Raw genomic sequence first — 17,832 nt, forward strand, 5'->3', positions numbered from 1 at the left:
TATTGATATACAGTTGATATATATGGTTGTTGGTTAAGATTTAAAAATTTTTTTTCTTTGTGGATAATTTCTCCTGTTTACTACTTCATTTATTTTCCCTTTTTTGGGTCAGTTCTCTTTCAGATTGCTTTCCTTTTTTGATTTTGCATACATTTGTTCCCAGTATTTCAATATGAAAAAATTCTAAGTATATAGCAAACTCTTGAGAGAGTGAAAAAGAAGACAAGACAGAGACATTGATCTTTCTCCTTTATTTCTTCAAACACTTCTCTTACCTCTTTGAGATCTAGTTCCATGCCTACTTTTTTCAAGGCAGCTGTTGTCTTCCTCTTTTCTAAATTTATCCTTTGTAGTTTATAGCCTAGTACTCAATCATTTCACTGTTTTATTTTGTTCACAAATTATTTTCATGTCTTAGTCTTGGCAACCCCACTACACCTGCCTCTTATCTCTGCTCCTGCACTGCTAAACTCAGACTCCTTGAGTGCAGGAGTCTTGTCTCTGGCATTTTTCCCTCTCATAATCTCTTAACATGTGGGCCCTCAGTGATAAATTCTTGAGGTTTTCTTTGGTTGGCTATTTCTGACTTTATTTCTTGCTTGGCTATGTGAGTATGAGTGTAAACAATGTAACATATATGATTTTAATCCTCTTAAACCTTTGTGATTTTTGAGTATTTGTAAATTTGCTGTATAGTTGATGCATGAAATTGAGCAACTAAATGGTATGATCAGTACAGTTCACTAGTACTGCTGGAAAAGCCAGCCAAGTCTCAACTTTTATCTTTATATGAAAAGGACTTTATTAATTTTTTAAAAATCATGTAGTTTCTGATGTAGTTGTTCATGGTTTTAATCTTGTGCTTTGAAGTATTTTCGTTTTCTGGAATGAAGTTCTTGGTTTTGACTGTGTAGAAGAAATATGTTAATTAGATTATATTTAGTTGGTGAATTTGTGCCCACAAGAATGTGACTTTTAAAAGTTGCAAGTTGTACAGTTCTTACAGATAAGATTGTTTCCTGTTTTCTTTTACATGTTTAGTACTTTTATATATTTTTCCATGAGTAGCCTTTCAGTTTGTCCATTTGTTTCATTTGACATTTAGACTTAAATTCAATTCTGCCATCGCTGGTGCTTAAAAATGCTAGTCATTTGAAATGTCAAAATTTGGATTTGATCCAAGAGTTACAAATAATATAAGCCTTTATAGAAATATTTCCAAATATATGTATTCTTAGGGGGAAAGGAATAAATAAAATACTGTATTTATATAGTGGTTTTAAACAGTTAGGCTTTAGAATTGCTACATGTCCAAAATATTTCTCCAGTGAATTGCTTACTGTATCAGTTCATGAATTGTGCTATAAGAAAGATATTTTTTAAATTTTATTTTTTATTTATTTTATTTTTTCTTTTTTGGCCACCCCCATGGCATATGGAAGTTTCTGGGCCAGGGATTGAATCTGAGCTGGAGCTGTGACCTACAGCACAGCTGCACCAGTGCTGGATCCTTACCCTGCTGCACCATGCCAGGGATTGAACCAGTGCCTCCACAGAGACAAGCTGGATCATTAAACCACTGTGCCAGGGCGAGAAGTCCAGGTGTTTTTTGTTTGTTTGTTTGTTTGTTTGTTTCGAGTGGCAACTAGATTTAATAAATTAACGTATGTTTTGTTTAAAGATGCAGAGTTGGAGATATTTTGGGGCACAAGCCACCCATCTCCTTGCATGGCCCTGCAGCAAACCTTTCTCTGCTCCAGAAACCGAAGATGTACAATGCACATTCTGTTTAAGGTTTAGGGTATCCAGGAGCTTCTATTTACACATAAATAAACCTCAGACATCAATGATGTCAGAAAACTCAGGAAGGCCAGCAGAGCCTTGCAGTGCTGTTCTCTGAATGCTGAGAATACAAGTTATTAAATACATTTAACTTAGAAAAAATGTTAAGAGAGCACTGGGAAAGAAATCACCAAAGAGAGAAGTCCACAAAAAAAGGACATGTGAGGGCAAAGGGAAGGTTAAGGTAGTTGAAGTAACCTCTTTATCTTGGAATTACTGTAGAGGTGGCAGAGATGCACCTGTTTGCCTGATTTCCATTCATAGTTCAGGAGGTGTTGGCCCACAAGGTACTTGTCATTTTTAATATGTTCATAAAGGTGCTTAAACTTGCAGACCTGTGAAGATAAGTTTTCCACCAATACCACAGCCTTCAGTAAAAATGGATAAACTGCAGGTGGACCAAGTTTTGCATTTCTGCAGTAACTCTTAGTAAAGGAATGATGTCGGACACGTTGATGTAAGGTACACACAGGGAAAGCAAGAGCACAGAGATCACTGGCACTGCCATTTTCGGAATGGTATAGTGAAAGTCAGTGTTCTGGATGCCATTTGCGCAAACCTGCTGAATTACATTTTTCAACCACCACTGAGGACCCTTCAGTTCGCTGCAGTGATTTTGGTGTGCAGGGTTCCAGGTGCCCAGTCCTGCAACAGGTGAAAAAGAGGAGTTTGGTCCAAGGCAACCCTCAGGAGAGGAACAAGCTCAAACAGGAGCCACAGAAGAAGCAGGACAACTCCAGCCAGCAGCACGCAACTATCAAAATCTTCACATTATCATGAAGGACCACCCTTTAGCCTTCTGAAGATCATTCTGCATCCCTGTGGCATCCATGCCACCGGCAACATCACTGCCGTTATATGGCTAGTCATCATCGCTATAGAGCATGGCATTATATGGAAGAAAATTAAGCAGCAGACTCTTAATTACACATCTAGGTAGCCAAAGAACCAAGAGGACAGTGGAACTGCAGATAATCACCTTCAAAATAAATCTTTAGAGATATCTGTAGATGGGCAAGTGAATCATTTCTTGTACTGGATTGAAATTTGGATCATTCAGATTCCTTAGAAACCACAACATACTGGGTTGAAGTACCAAAAACAGAATGAAGGAGGCAAAGAAGAACACAGATACCATTCCCACTAGTCAGTGCACAAACATGGTAGTTTCTGAAGCCAACTAAAAACTCAGTTCTTGATCCTTCAGAGTAACATCAAACATTTCCAGGGAACAGATATCCAGCCACCAGCCACCAACCACAAATGAGAGGGAACACTCCCAATTTCTACCACCAACAAAGAGACCTTAGCAACAATATAGCAGACTCCAAGCAAGCTATGAGACCTATGAAATTTAACAAGAGTTGCCAAGCCATGACAAATCGTTATTGCTAGAAGTATATACCCAGTTCTGGTTGTGATTAGGCCTTCAAAATGAGATGCTTGGATATAGTCTTCAAATCTCAAACCAACAAGGGAGAAATGACCAGTGTGCTAAGGGCAATAACACAAAGAGAGGAATGAACAGTGTGTTTAAAGATGCCCCCCAGAAGACATGCAGAAAAAGAAGTGGTCTGTCAAGTTCCAGAGTTCTTTTCCATGTGAGCCCTTGGCAGCTTGGTCCCATTCTACAGCATTCCAGTTCATGTTGTCCTGGGTCCCGTTGTCAGCATTAGCTACATCTTCTTCCTCCTTGTTTTCCTCCTCCTCCTCCTCCTCCTCCTCTTCTGTCTTGTCATCCTGGACATCAGGGTTTCCCCCCACAACTGTGTTCTCAGCTGGTGGGTTAGCAGGCTGGTCGGGGGCAACATTTTCAGCACCATTTCCTCCCATTGGAGCCTCGTTTTGATGATGCCCAGCAGCGTTCAAGGGCAGGGCAGCATATTGACCTCAGTATTACTGAATTACAGAAAGTTAACATAATAGTTTGGGGGGTTCCCACTGTAATGCAGTGGGTTAAGGTTCCAGTGTTGTCTCTCTCTGCAGCAGTGTGGGTTTGATACCTGGCCCAGTGCAGTGGGTTAAGGATCCCACATTGTAGCAACTGTGGCATAGGTTGCAGCTGCGGCTTGGATTTGGTTCCTGGCCCAGGAACTTCCATATGCCGTGGGTGGGGCCAAAAAACCAAAAACATCAAAGTTTGAAAAGAATCATGTATCATCAATTTAGACAATTTGAGATCTTTTTAATAATATTATGACAATCTTCTTTGCCTCTGTAAGTTAAATTCTTATTTATTTTAAAATGAAAGTGATCTTTGTACATAATATAGTTTTAAAAGTCAGATAGTATTCAAGGTTTATAAAAACACCAGGACTCCGTCTCTCCTCATCTCACCTCCAATTCCCAGCCTTTAGAGGCAGTCAGTTTCAGTTCTTGCAGCTATTCTTACTTGCCTTTATTTTTCAAAGTCAGTTCTGATTTTCGTTGGCTTTTCATTTTAGATGGTAGCTACTCACTTCCTTCTAAGAAAAATGAGTATTAGTCATCTTATTCTCTCTGCTGCCTGCAAACATTTATACATATTTCCCTTTCTCTCATCTTCCTTTTATAGGATATCAGATTGGGGGGGTAAATTCTTTAGTATTTAGATTACTATGACTATGCGGATTTTTTCACACCTCTATCACAAAATTCACTATGATTGTATTTCCTTTCTTGTCCAACTTACTGTTTTCTCAAATAATTATGTGAGTTTGAAACTTTATGTACTTTGTGCCTGTTTAATTCAGTCTTAATTCTCTGACAAATATGAAACACCTTTTAGTATGGTTGGACATATCAGGTAATTTGTCAGTTCCTTTTTCTTCTTGGAGACAGCCTTCTGTCTCCTCTTTGGAATACGGACTTTCAAATAGTTTTCTTGCTTTTCAGTAATCATTTTGTTTTGCTTTCAGTTTTGACTTGTGTTCCAAAGATCAGGGTCTCTGGACCACCCTCTCCAGAGATGGGGAGAAGATTGGTTTATGAGGTGAGACCACTAAAGTGAACCTTTCTTCCACCAGTCATCTTGTTTCTAGCCACACCTTGGTTTTTGTCTGCATCATGCTTCCAATACCTGAATCTCTCTAGCATGAGTCAACTTGCTGCTGCTTTCTTTTTTTTTGTGGTGGTGGTAATTGGTAAAATACATGTAACATAAAATTTACCATTATAACCGTTTTAAAGTATACAATTCAGTGTCATTAAAGAGAGTCTCATTGTTAGGTAGCAGTGGTCACCATTGTCTGTCAATCTCCAGAACTTTTACATCATCCCCACCTGACACTCTGTACCTGTGAAACAGTAATTGCCCATTTAGCAACTACCTCGCCCACTAGCAACCATTATTCTACTTTCTGTGTTTATCAGCTTGCATCTTGATGGCTTCTTCTCTCAGGTTTAAATTCTAGCTTTCTTAGTCTATTGAGGTTAGTTATCTCTTTTTTCCCTTTCTGGTTTCCACAGTATTGTTGACTTCTCTCATTTACTGTTTTGTCTTTTCCCATTCTCTCATCCTTATAGGTTTTATACTTCTAAAAATCCCTTTAGCTTTTTAAGGTGAGGTTTCAGGGAGGAGTCAAGGTCAGTCATGCTTAACTGAAGGTCTGTTTTCCCTCCAACATTCCTTATTATTTTTTAAATTTAGTTTTTTTAAAAATTAGGAATGTCACTGTAAACCGACTATTAATGGAAAAAGTAAAAATCATTTACAAAATTAGGGATTTAAGTATAGGTATATCAAACAAATAAAGGCAGTTTTGTAGCTATATTGGCTATAAAATTAAGCTTTATAAATAGGCTCCTTCTTATTGCTGGTTGCCATTGTGTTGACAGTGGTTTGATCACTCAGACATATTGTATGTAACCCCATACTCCCCTCCAGCAAACCTAAGATGGTTCTGCTGGGCTGAGACGTGTTCTGTGCTGCTGCACTGGTTTTCATAGCAGTGAGAACCTGGCCCTTCTGTGGGGAGGGATCTGGGGAGACAGACTACAAATTTCTGTAGAAGTCTGTGATTCAAAGTGCACTTGAGGTATTTCCTCCTCTGTGTAACTAACTCCTCTGAGTGCCCCAGGCAGAGTTAATTACTCTTTCTGTGTCATGACCCAATTGAATAATTCTGTTTTTTCTCACCAGGTTAGATCTGTTTGTTTGTACTAGATATCTACCCTTATGCTGATCTGTCTCCATCTTTCTTAGACCTAGTGTTTCCCAATGTTTGGAGAATACCCCACAATTTGATACAGTTTTTGGCCCACAAAGATAATAAATAATTACTTGTTAAATGAATAAGTAATCCACCTGGATTGATTGAATTTGATTTTCTGTTTTCTGGTAAGCGTACTGTCATTGTGCCCTGTATCACTAGTATCCATGGAAAACTAAGTGCTTTTTTCTTATTACTGGGAGTCAATTCTGTATAGTAATTAGAAGTGTGGCCAGAATGCCAGAGTTTAAGCAAGTTTCTGATTGCTCTCTGTTTCAGTTTCTTTACTTATAGAGATAATAATAATATCATGTAAAGATTAAATTAATACGTCTAAAGTGCTAGATGTGCCAGCTGGCAGATTGTTTTGTAGTCAATCTTCATCTTTATGGGGACATCTCTATGGGGACATTGATATTGTCATTATATCATAATATCATTAGAACTTGATAATAGATGATGATTTTTGATAGAAAGTCAAAGTAAAATAACAAATCTGGTTACTATTTAGCTCTCTGAATTTTCTATATGAACATGTTCAGAACTGATTTCCATGGACAGTAGCAGATTAAGGTATATAGATAATAAACTGGAAAAAATAATGTCTGCAGTGTGTTACATACCTACTAAAATATTATATTTTTAAAATATACTATAAGATATCCAATGTCTTTTATTTTTTGTCTTTTTGTCTTTTTCTAGGCCCGCTCCTGAGGCATATGGAGGTTCCCAGGCTAGGGGTCTAATTGGGGCTGTAGCTGCCGGCCTACGCCAGAGCCACAGCAACTCGGGATCCGAGCCGCGTTTGCAACCTACACCGCAGCTCACGGCAACGCCAGATCGTTAACCCACTGAGCAAGGGCAGGGACCGAACCTGCAACCTCATGGTTCCTAGTTGGATTCGTTAACCACTGCGCCACGACGGGAACTCCCTACTTCTTTCTTCAGAGATTGTGCTAAGGGAAGAGAAACTTCCACTCATTCAGCAGTCATGAAACGCTATATACGTGCCTAGGCATTGTGCATAAGGGAGAATAACGCACAGTCGTTTTTCTTAAGGAGCTATATAATCTATTCATCATTCAGTTATATTAAAATCAGATGTTCTGGCAGAATATATTCACATGCCTTGACCCAGAGTTCCATTTGTAATGCTTTATAAATGGAATAAAATGTGCACAGAGATTTATGTACAAGGCGTTCATTAAAATATTAATTATAGAGGCAATAAAAAAGATAGGAATTTTGATACATCCATTATATTTTCCAGACTTTCAGTTAGAAACAGGCTATTACTTAAATTATCAAACTTTAATTTTAAGAAATCTGTTCTGATAGATTTACATAGGAGGATAGATAGATGTAGGTGAGTTGAATAGCCGGATCCGTTAAAAGGAGTTAGGTAAAGTACACAGGTCCATGTTAGAGCCCCAGTTCCACCACTGATTGTGTGTATGACTCTGTCAAGTTAGTTGTTTAAAATTCTGTAAACCTCAGCTTTTTCTTATCTACACACTGTGTATAATGTTAGTAATTTTGAAGCTTTTTTGAGGACTAAGTGAAACAGTATTTGTGACCTTAAAAATGAAGGAAGTATCTCAGTAAATGTTTGTGGCTCTTGCTATTATTGTTTTTCCATACACTCATTCCCTCCTTCTCCATAATCTTCCTCCACTCAATCTAAACCAGAAATGGCAATATTTTGTTTGGTCTGATAATTCCTATTGCTTTGTAATAGCCATCTCGAGGTTTGGAGCCCTTTGCCAATCTCTACAGAGCTGTCACCTGTTGTTTGTGTCAGCCAGTTTTTTGAAAAGGGGGAAATAGCAGTAAGTGTGCCTTGAGTTTTCCATTGTTTGCTATACACCTTCTTTGTCTCTTTGTGCACATATCTTCTCCCTGTTCTCTTGAGTTTCCTGTACTTTTTGTTCTTGCACATTATTTTGATGGGGAGTCTCTTAGCTGCTGCTGCTGCTTTTTTTTTTACACTGTTTTGGCTGTTAACTGTTGTTTCATAGCATAAATAACTCTTCATAGCAGGGTAGTAATCCAGAGCTAGCCTTAGTTCTTTAGCCTTGGATCTCCTTTGCCTCTCATGAAATGTTAATATAGCTAGTTTTTTAGGCTGACTTGGACATGTCTCATTTAAAGAAGAGTTTGATTTTGTGTTAATTTTTTCTTCTTACTCCCCTGAGTAGAAAGCTCCTGGTATGTTTAGTATAAGGAAACCAAATACAAAGGAACCTTTCCATAATGTATTATGGTGTCGTTTCAGGGACGGTAGATTATAACTAGAAAAAAATATTTTATTGTTGTTAAGTGGCATACATTTTAAATTCGTAGTGTTTAGTATGAGTTATATTCTGATGGCATCCAAGAAGTTACAACCAATAAATTATAACTGGTAAGCACATAGGCAAAAATGATTTTACACATCTTGGGAGTTACTTATGGACACTATGAAAAGATTTTACCTTTCTTCATGATTTTTTTTTTTTATGTTGATAAGTCCAGGGTATTTATAAATTACCATAAATCAGAACTCTATTAAAAAGAGTATTAACAGTTGAATTTTAAAATTACTTATCTTAGATTTAGTAATCTTTTTGTTATTTTAAATCTAGGAATTAATACCACACGATATACAATTAACTTCATTTTGACGCTCTTTGAAGGAAAAGCTGAAGATGTTTTAATGACATCACTCAGTTAGGAATCAGAAGATAGGTTTCTTGGGTCAGTGGCTTCTGCCCTTTAACATGGCTCTAATATATGATTGTCATAAGCCCTGACATTCTATGGCCTTTTTTTTTCTTTCACAGATCTTTGCCAAAACTCAGGTTATTTTTCTGCTGAATTTTTAATATGTTAGGTATAGATTAGATGTCAGTATACATTTTTAAATGCTTGATTCTTTTTTTTCTAAATTTTAATCTGAAAAGACCATCACTTTTTTTTTAAAAAAGCGATGTTTAATTTTGTTTAGGTTGCTCTTTTATTCATTAAAACACTGTTTCAACTCTATGTGGTAACTATCTTCTGAGGTTAAAAAAAACCACTTTGCCCCCCAGTTTCACACTCTCTACAAACCTTATATTACATTTATATTGACAAGTAATAAAGTTAATGGATTTGAGCTTTACCATTCTAAACAGTGGAAAAAGCATTATTGAACTATAAAATTGCTATGTAGAGAGATCTGGCAGAGGAAGAGGAGTGTGTTTTCTTTTTCCTTTTTTTTTTTGGCCACACACCAGGGATTGAATCCGGGCCACAGCAGTGAAAGGGCCAAGTCCTAACCACTCGACCACCAGGGAACCGAGGAGTGTGTTTTACATACAGAAAAATCAGCATGTGGTAATCAGGCACTGACTTGCTCTGCTAAGAGAGAATCTGTTATACAGATATTTTACTGAGTTATTTGTTAAAACAGAATAGGAATATTTAAGGCCTTTTGATAATAGTTTAAAATTTTTTGACCTTAAAGTAACCCTTAGGAAGAGGAGGGACTTCTATGTTATAGAACTCAAGTGCAAAAGCTCTTGCTGGGTAAAAAGCTGTTGGGAATACATTGAGAATGGTTTCAGGCATGTTGGGATAATTTCTGTGACCTCAGTGAGACTCCTTGCATATATAGGTATTTTCCTGTGTTGTCACTTCTCCTCGACTGTGTTCCTTTGAAGTAAATCTAAAATTGATTAGACGTTTCTCATATTCTAAATTAAGAAAATCATTATCCAAAATTTATAAAAATAAGATTTCTAGGACCTCACAGGATAAATCCATTGGTTGAAAGTGAACATTACTTTTTATATTTCTTTGGGGAGATTATTAGAGAACAGGCTTGTGGTTGCTAAGGGCTAGGGGAAAGGGACAGGGATGGACTGGGAGTTACTACTAACATTTAGAATGGATAAGCAGTGAGGTCCTATTGTGTATTGGCAGGAACTATATCCAGTCTCTTGGGAAGGACCATGATGGAAGATAATATAAGAAAAAGAATATGTATATATATGACTGGGCCACCTTGTGTATAGCAGAAATTGGTACAACAGTGTAAATCAATTATACTTTAATAAAAAAATTAAAATAGAGTCTTTTTTGCCCCTGTGGGGGTGGGGCAGGTGAGAATGGATGTTACCCCTACCTGATGTGTCAGTCAGAATTCTTGGTGGCAGTAAAAACCAATTAAAGCATATCATGTATTTTAAAAGGATACTGGATAAAGCTCAGTGGCTCATCAAATTGTTTTGAGAGTTGAGAGAACTGCATTAGGGCTAAGCGGCTAGAAACAATGCCCAAAATCACATTGCACAATGATTCCCATGAGGATGTTAGTACCATCTAGAGACAGACTGACAGACGCCACAGCCTGCCCCAGTGGCACTGCTAGCCCTGGATAACTCTTAAGTGCTGCCACCTCTGCCCTAGACTTGACCTTCCTACATTTGCTCTACTGTTAGTATGAGAGAATTCCTTCTGGTCTCTTTTTCTCTTGCTCATTAATTGCCCATTCCTACTCTGGGCTGGGAAAGTGTGTTTGGCAGAGCTCATGTCCTGGATGTATAGGACATGCAGAAAAGTGTCAAACTTTTTGAAATCATAAGATGGTATGAAGTTCTCAAATTTTATTTATTTTTTTTTTGGCTTCAATGAATTTTATTACAGTTACAGTTGTACAGTGATCATCACAACCCAATTTTACAGCACTAGTTCTTAAATTTTAGATGTGGAAAACTCTGTGACCTCCTGAAATTATAAGGTAGGAAAGTTCCCAAACTTAGGAAGTTCAGGTGCTAGGCAGACAAAAAGACATGGGCTGAGCCCTCACTATGTTCTAGGCACCATGCTTACTGTCTTACAAGCATTGTTGCAGGCCATGCTCACAATGTTAGAAATGAGGTAATAGGCCAAGAGAGAGTAGGTAGCCTGTCCAAGATCATACAGTTCGTCAGTGCAGAGTTGGGACCAACTCAAAGCAGATTCCAAAGCCTGTGCTCGTAAGTGCTCTATTAAACTGACTTTTTAATCTATATATATATATTTCCTTTCCCCAGTATATTTAACTCAAAATCATATAAATAAATCTGTTAGATTAACTCTACTAAGTTTATTAAAATCATATGTATGGTATGTCTATCTATTTAGGCATTTTAAAGGAAATGGCTTTTAATTTTATCTGTTTTCAATCAAATGATTTTTTTATTTTTTTCATTTTGTGGCTATTATTCTAATTCACTTTGCCACAGGCTACAGTCTGATAAAATGCTTTCTTTCTGAGTATCAGTGCTTAGAAGCCAGTTATTGAATGTAAGAGAGGTCATTAAGGAGGAGAGGGGACATACAGTGACCAAGTCTGAGGCAGGGAGGGAGAAACATCTCTCTCTCTCACACACACACACACACACACACACACACAGCTCTGGGTGAGGGAGAGACAAAGACAAATGTACATGGAAGGACTGGGGGACACACACATGTTGTTTTACAAGCAGCATCCTTTATATCCTTTGTTATTTGTATTGGTAGGTTGAAAAACAGTGAAACCTCTTCTGCTTTAAGAAAGTCATTGAGACCTTTTTTTTTTTTTAAGTTAGAACCAATACTTTCTTTAAAACTTAAGTTTTAAGCCTCTACCAGGGGCATTTTATTTATTTATTATTTTTGGTTTTTTCTTTTTACAGCCATACCTGGGACATACGGAAATTCCTGGGCCAAAGGTTGAATCAGAGCAGCAGCTGTGGCCTACGCCACAGCCATGACAACACCAGATCATTAATTTACTGAGCAAGGCCAGGGATCACATGTGCATCCTCACTGAGACAATGTCAGATCCTTAGCCTGCTGAGCCAGAACAGGGACTCCAGTTTGCATTTTAAATTTATACACTTGTGCCTTTGGGACTAAATGGGCAGCTGTAATTGTTGTGAAATTGAGTAGATCAAGAGCCCTTCCACACACATATTCTTGTAGACAATCTAAATGTGAGTTGGGTGCTAGAGAAAATACTTCATGTAAAGTAAATTCCATGAAATCAGTGATTTTTGTTCTCTTTAAGTAATGCATTTTTTTTTTTCTTTTTTTAGGGCCACACCCATGGCATGTGGAGGTTCCAGGCTAGGGGTCTAATTGGAGCTACAGCTGCTAGCCTACGCCACAGCAATGCCAGCTCCGAGCGATGTCTGTGACCTACACCACAGCTCATGGCAACGCCAGATCCTTAACCCACTGAGCAAGGCCAGGGATCGAACCCTCAACCTCATGGTTCCTAGTCGGACTCATTCCCACTGCGCCACGATGGGAACTCCAAGTAATGCATTTTTAATATTAAATATACTATGCTTTTTGTCCTTATTCTCACTGGATCTCTCCTAGAATATAAATTTAAATTTCAGAACTCTTATTTCTCTATGAATTTTTTGGTTTTGGTCCAGTGCAGGCTGTATACAATGGATTTTTATATAAATGCAGTTGATGTTATATATGTACTCTGCTATTACACTACCTTGAGATTTACTCCTCTTTTATGAACTACTCTAGTGGACCAGCGATCCTCACATGGGCAGTAGTCTTTTTTTTTTTTTGTCTTTTTGCCTTTTCTAGGGCCGCTCCCCCAACATATAGAGGTTCCCAGGCTAGGGATCCAATCGGAGCCGCAGCCGCCAGCCCACACCAGAGCCACAGCAATGCAGGATCCGAGCCGCGTCTGTGGCCTACACCACAGCTCACGGCAACGCCAGATCCTTAACCCACTGAGCAAGGCCAGGAATCGAACTCGCAACCCCGTGGTTTCTAGTCGGATTTGTTAACCACTGCGCCACGACGGGAACTCCTGGGCACTAGTCCTTTTAATTAAGCTACCAAGTCAGAATCAGGATGTTGGCATGTACACAGTTTCTTAGCTTTATGAACATTAGCTAATGGTGAATTTAATTAGTCATCCAAGTAAGAAATGCCATACTGGGCCAGAACAGTGTACCATCCGGCACAGACTGTCCTAAAGGTGTGTAGCAAGGGATCAGATTACTTATTAGGATTCCGTCATCTCTGAAGGATACATAGGCCATTTCTAATTTCCCTTAACTTATATATTGTACTCAGAATTCACACATTCATTTAAACTCTTCAACATGACATATGCTATGTATGTATTAAACTCAAACACCTATTTTAGATTGGTTGGAATGGGTAATTCTAGGGTAAAATAATGTGAACCTGAGTTCTTTCCTTGCTCATAAGGTGCTTTCAGTTTCTTCACCCTGTAAAATATAACATGATTTCACAGGTTCTTTTTTTCCTCTACTCTTAAAAATTCTGTTCTGTTATTTCTAATACTGCAAATTTATGAGGTTTGTCTTTCTCACCCTCCCTTCTTACCATTTTTTTTCTCTACATGCCATTTAAATGTAGAATCCTAAGCAATGTCTTTATGTATAATGAAGGAGGACTAAGTTATAGAGGGCCACTGAAATCCTTTGAATTATCTGATGGGTGTAACTGAACGTTTTGTGGATTTTAGGAGAAATAGTATTTCATAGCTGTGGTTCAGAGCCAACAAATATAGCCTATATTGAGTGCTTTGGGATAAGGATTTGCTGAAGACTCTTTGATGAGATATGAATTCTACTTTCATTTTGCTGGAAACTGATTGAAGGCATTGATCATTCCTTTTTTCATTGTCCTTTGTACAGTGCCTATTATGAGAAATTCAAGTTCGATTGTGGGGAAAATTTTTAATCTATTACATTGCTGAAAAATGTTTAGAGCCTACCAAAACTACTAAAGAGTGGAGATAGTATTTTCCTTTTAGCAGCTAAAGGAGGAATTTAGGAAAAAATTGTAACTCTTCTAGTGCCACTTTTATTTTTCGAAGTTATTGATTATCCCTTCAAAAATAAAAGAGCTGAAGTGAGCTTTTTAGAAGTTGTTTCCACTTTTGAGGAAGTTAATGCCAGTTAGATGACAGTCTGGGACACATGCATGTGACGACAGCATCTTCAAGAGGAGACTATCAAATACCGAAGTCATTTGGTATTCAAGAAACTCAAGTTCCTAGAATAAAAATCAAAGTAAATCTGCTTTAATAAGCAAGCTATTCTCCATATGGTTTATTTTATTGTGTGTTGTATTAAAATTCATGTAAAGTAGTCAAACTCCAGGCCCTGTGATATTTAGATTTGTATGTTTCTCTTTGAAGACAGAAGAAAACTAACCCAGGAAGTAATTTACCTTAATATTAAGATGTTATGTTACTTTTTTTTTTTTTTTGCTTTTTAGGGCCCCACCTGCGGCATATGGAAGTTCCCAGGCCTAGGGCTCAAATCAGAGCTGCGTCTGTGACCTACACCACAGCTCTTGGCAATGCTGAATCCTCTACCCACTGAGCGAGGCCAGGGATCAAATCCACATCCTCATGGATACTAGTCAGATTTGTTTCCAGTGCACCACGATGGGAACTCCTGCTATTTCTTATTAAATACATTTTATTGCCATGGGCAGAGTGTGAGTAGCATGTTTGTATATAAAACAAAAGTTTGAAGAGTAACAATTATTCATAGTGTGTGCAAGAGGAAGGAAGGAAAGGAGAGAGAGAAAGAGACAAAACACTAACTGTAGGGTGAGGTGCGTGTCGTTGTTTCAAGGAGCAATACATATTCCATGTATTATACACTCCCATTTTGTTAAAATACAGAACAAAAGAGCAAATGCTGTAGGTGAAGGCCGTATGATTTATAATTGGTGTCCTGGAAGAGTGTGTCCTCTCCTACTCTCCTCTTCCCCATTCTTAACTATCAGTGCAATGATTTGAGATTATCAGGGAGGTTTTTTTTGTGTTTTTTTTTTAAGTGTTAGTTTATGCTGAAAATTCCCAGGACACAATCAAGTATTTAGATGACTAGCATATATATTTAGGCCTTTAGGAAACTTTAAATCATCAACCCGTTGAGTCTCTGCTCTGTATAAAGCAGTAAATTGTTTAAATGGCATGTTTTTCAGTCGACGGGGATAATTTGTTCCAAGGAATCTTCACTTTCCCCAGAATACTGAGAACATTAGTATATGTTACAAGGCCACGTTTCCTGGGTAGGGTGTCTTGAAAGTTAAGTAATAACCTTGCTTTTTTGGTGGTGGGAAGCTGCTCCCAAGGCATGTGGAAGTTCCTGGGCCAGGGATCAAACCCGTGCCACAGCAGCCACTTAAGCTGCTGCAGTGACAGCACTGAATCCTTAACCTGCTGAACCACAAGAGAACTTGAGATTTTTATTTCAGAATAGGTGTGATACTTTTATTGTATGATAGGCAGTGGGTACATCTAGAAACAACTTAAGTTTAGAATTTAGAAAGAAAATATTCCTCCAAAATATTTCCTGATTAATGACATGTTAAAAATCAGATTCTGTTGAGTATAAAGACCTGAAGTCAATAAGTGTTATTCCATAGTGTTAGGAACTAAGGTGTTCCACATGAGAGAATGTTGCGGAAAATAAAGTTAACAATCATAGCTCTGATAATTTTATTGTAAATTTTAAGGAGTTAGTGAAATACTTTCATGTTTGTAAGTGTATGTATGTATCTCTTTATATATCAAGAGAGAAAGAGAAGCTTTTCAAACATCCAAAAAAGTGTAGGAACTATTTTGGTAAATACCTGTGTTCCCCATGCTATTAAATCCTCACATTTTTTCCCCCCTGACTTCTTAGAGCATGTATAGTAGCCATTAATCACTTAGAGGTACTTCAGTTTATTCATTGTGAATGGATACTAGTTTAGTGAGCTATGCCCTGTCTAGCTTACTCTTCCTCAGTTTCCCTTAGACCTAAATGTAGCATATTCTTCTGATTCATCCCGAAGGCTATGTTTCCTATTTTTTTTTTGTCTTTTGTCTTTTTTGTTGTTGTTGCTACGTTTCCTATTAATGTATAGTGGTGAGCCTTCCTCTTGTCTTCTTATTTAAAGCAGCTTTGGAAGAACAGAACATATTTCTCAAATGAATGGTCTGGATTTACCTGTTACCCTTATGGGGCAAGTGTGGTATTTATGACAAATAATTTCATTCCAGTTTACTGTAGTAACAGTGAAAAAGGAAAACAGATTTTGCATTCTAGAGCTGTCTCTTTCTGGTTTGGACAAGTTATTTAACCACTCTGTCTTGTTAATACCTTCCCCATAGGGAAGTGCTGAGAATTAAGTGAGCTAATGTAAATATCTGGCACACAGAAGTTGCTCAGTACAGGTTGCTTTAATATCACTAGTGAGCCTGCTTTCAAGTGGTTGAACTTGCTGAAGTCTGATTTCCAAATGAGTGGGGGCATTTCTCCACAACACTATTTAAGAGCTCTCTTCACTTCCCTCCTCAAACAAAGCAGATTTTAATGTTAGAGTTCATCATCTAACTCGTAGAACGCTTGCTGATTGTTTTCATTATACTTTTGGTTTATTTTTGTACTTAAGATCTGATAGGCACATAACAAATGATTTGTAAGCCTTAAACTAAGTGAAAATAGATTGTTCAGATGAAAGGTATGTGGATAAGTCAGTTTTGGGGTATTTCTGGAGAACTCTTGCCAGAACTGGTATCTTTGTTTTGGTCTTCAGAGACTATTAAATATGATCATTGAGTCACACTTGCTGTTTTCTCTGTCCCCTGGCTATCTCTCTTAAGATTCTAAAGCTTGCCAGCCACACACACAGGATGTTTAAAAGGCAGAGTAGGCCTTAGCCCAGGGGGGAGTTTGTTTGTTTAAAGAAAAATAATTAAGTTCAAACATCTCTACCATGTCATTGCTAGTTTAGTCATGTTAGAGTTACTGAGTTCTTTTGATTCTTTCTGGTGGTCATGGTGTCTAAAGGTAACAGATAAACTTGAAAGTAGTTAAACTTTTCCCAAGATGACTTGGAATCTTATAATGTAATCCCGAACAAATCCTTAAAGGAGTGGAAAGAAAGGGAATGGCGTTTATTTTGCTAGTTGTTGTTGTTGTTTTGTTTTTTAGGGCCGCACCTGTGGCATATGGGAGTTTCCAGGCTAGGGGACAAATTGAAGCTCTAGCTGCTGGCCTGCACTGCAGCTGACAGCAACACTGGATACTTAACCCACTGAGCAAGGTCAGGGATCGAACCTACCTCCTCTTGGGTACTAGCTGGGTTCTTAACCTGCTGAGCCACAATGGGAACTCCCTTTGTTTATTTATTTATCGCTAGTTTTTGTTGCAGGGGGAAAAAAAAAGGCAATTCTGTAATAATATTTATACCCCCCCATTTTTAACAAAAATAATAGCATTTTGTGGAATACCGATGCAGCTTCAGGATTGAGAAGGAGGTGGTATTATTACTGGGTTTCTTGAGGGTTATTATTGAGATTAATCAACTTTTCAATCCTTAAAAAAGATTTTCTCTTATATTCCTGGCTGTCTCTACAGCAAGCACCTCAAGGAACATATATGTTTAAAAAAGAAAAAGACCCACATCCTCACCATTTGGCAGTATTAAGCAAAATTGCACATGCAGCAGTTCCCTTTTTGGGAGTCTTTCCTGAAGGTTGCAGTAATAGAATTACTAAGTGATATAAGCCTTTGTTTTGTTCCTTGAAGCTTTGAACCTTGTCTTGATTTTTTTTTTTTTTTTTTTTTTTTATGGCTGCACCTATGGCAATTAGAAGTTCCTGGGCCAAGGATTGAATCTGAGCAGCACCTTGACCTATGCCACAGCTGCAGCAACACCAGATCCTTTAAAGTACTGCGCCCAGCCTGGGATCGAACCCTCCCCTTGTCATCGACCCGAGAAGATGAAGTTGATTTCT

The 17,832-nt window shown here is 37.9% G+C and overlaps 1 protein-coding gene and 1 pseudogene across 7 annotated transcripts in view; one reads left to right on the plus strand and one right to left on the minus strand.

The window, feature by feature from the left end:
* FRS2 (fibroblast growth factor receptor substrate 2) overlaps positions 1 to 17,832 on the plus strand; it is a 127,521-nt gene that overhangs the window by 37,910 nt on the left and 71,779 nt on the right.
* Positions 1,522 to 6,176, minus strand: LOC110260580 (annotated as a pseudogene).

The sequence above is a fragment of the Sus scrofa genome, chromosome 5, assembly GCF_000003025.6.
Source record: "Sus scrofa isolate TJ Tabasco breed Duroc chromosome 5, Sscrofa11.1, whole genome shotgun sequence".
Taxonomy (NCBI): domain Eukaryota; kingdom Metazoa; phylum Chordata; class Mammalia; order Artiodactyla; family Suidae; genus Sus; species Sus scrofa.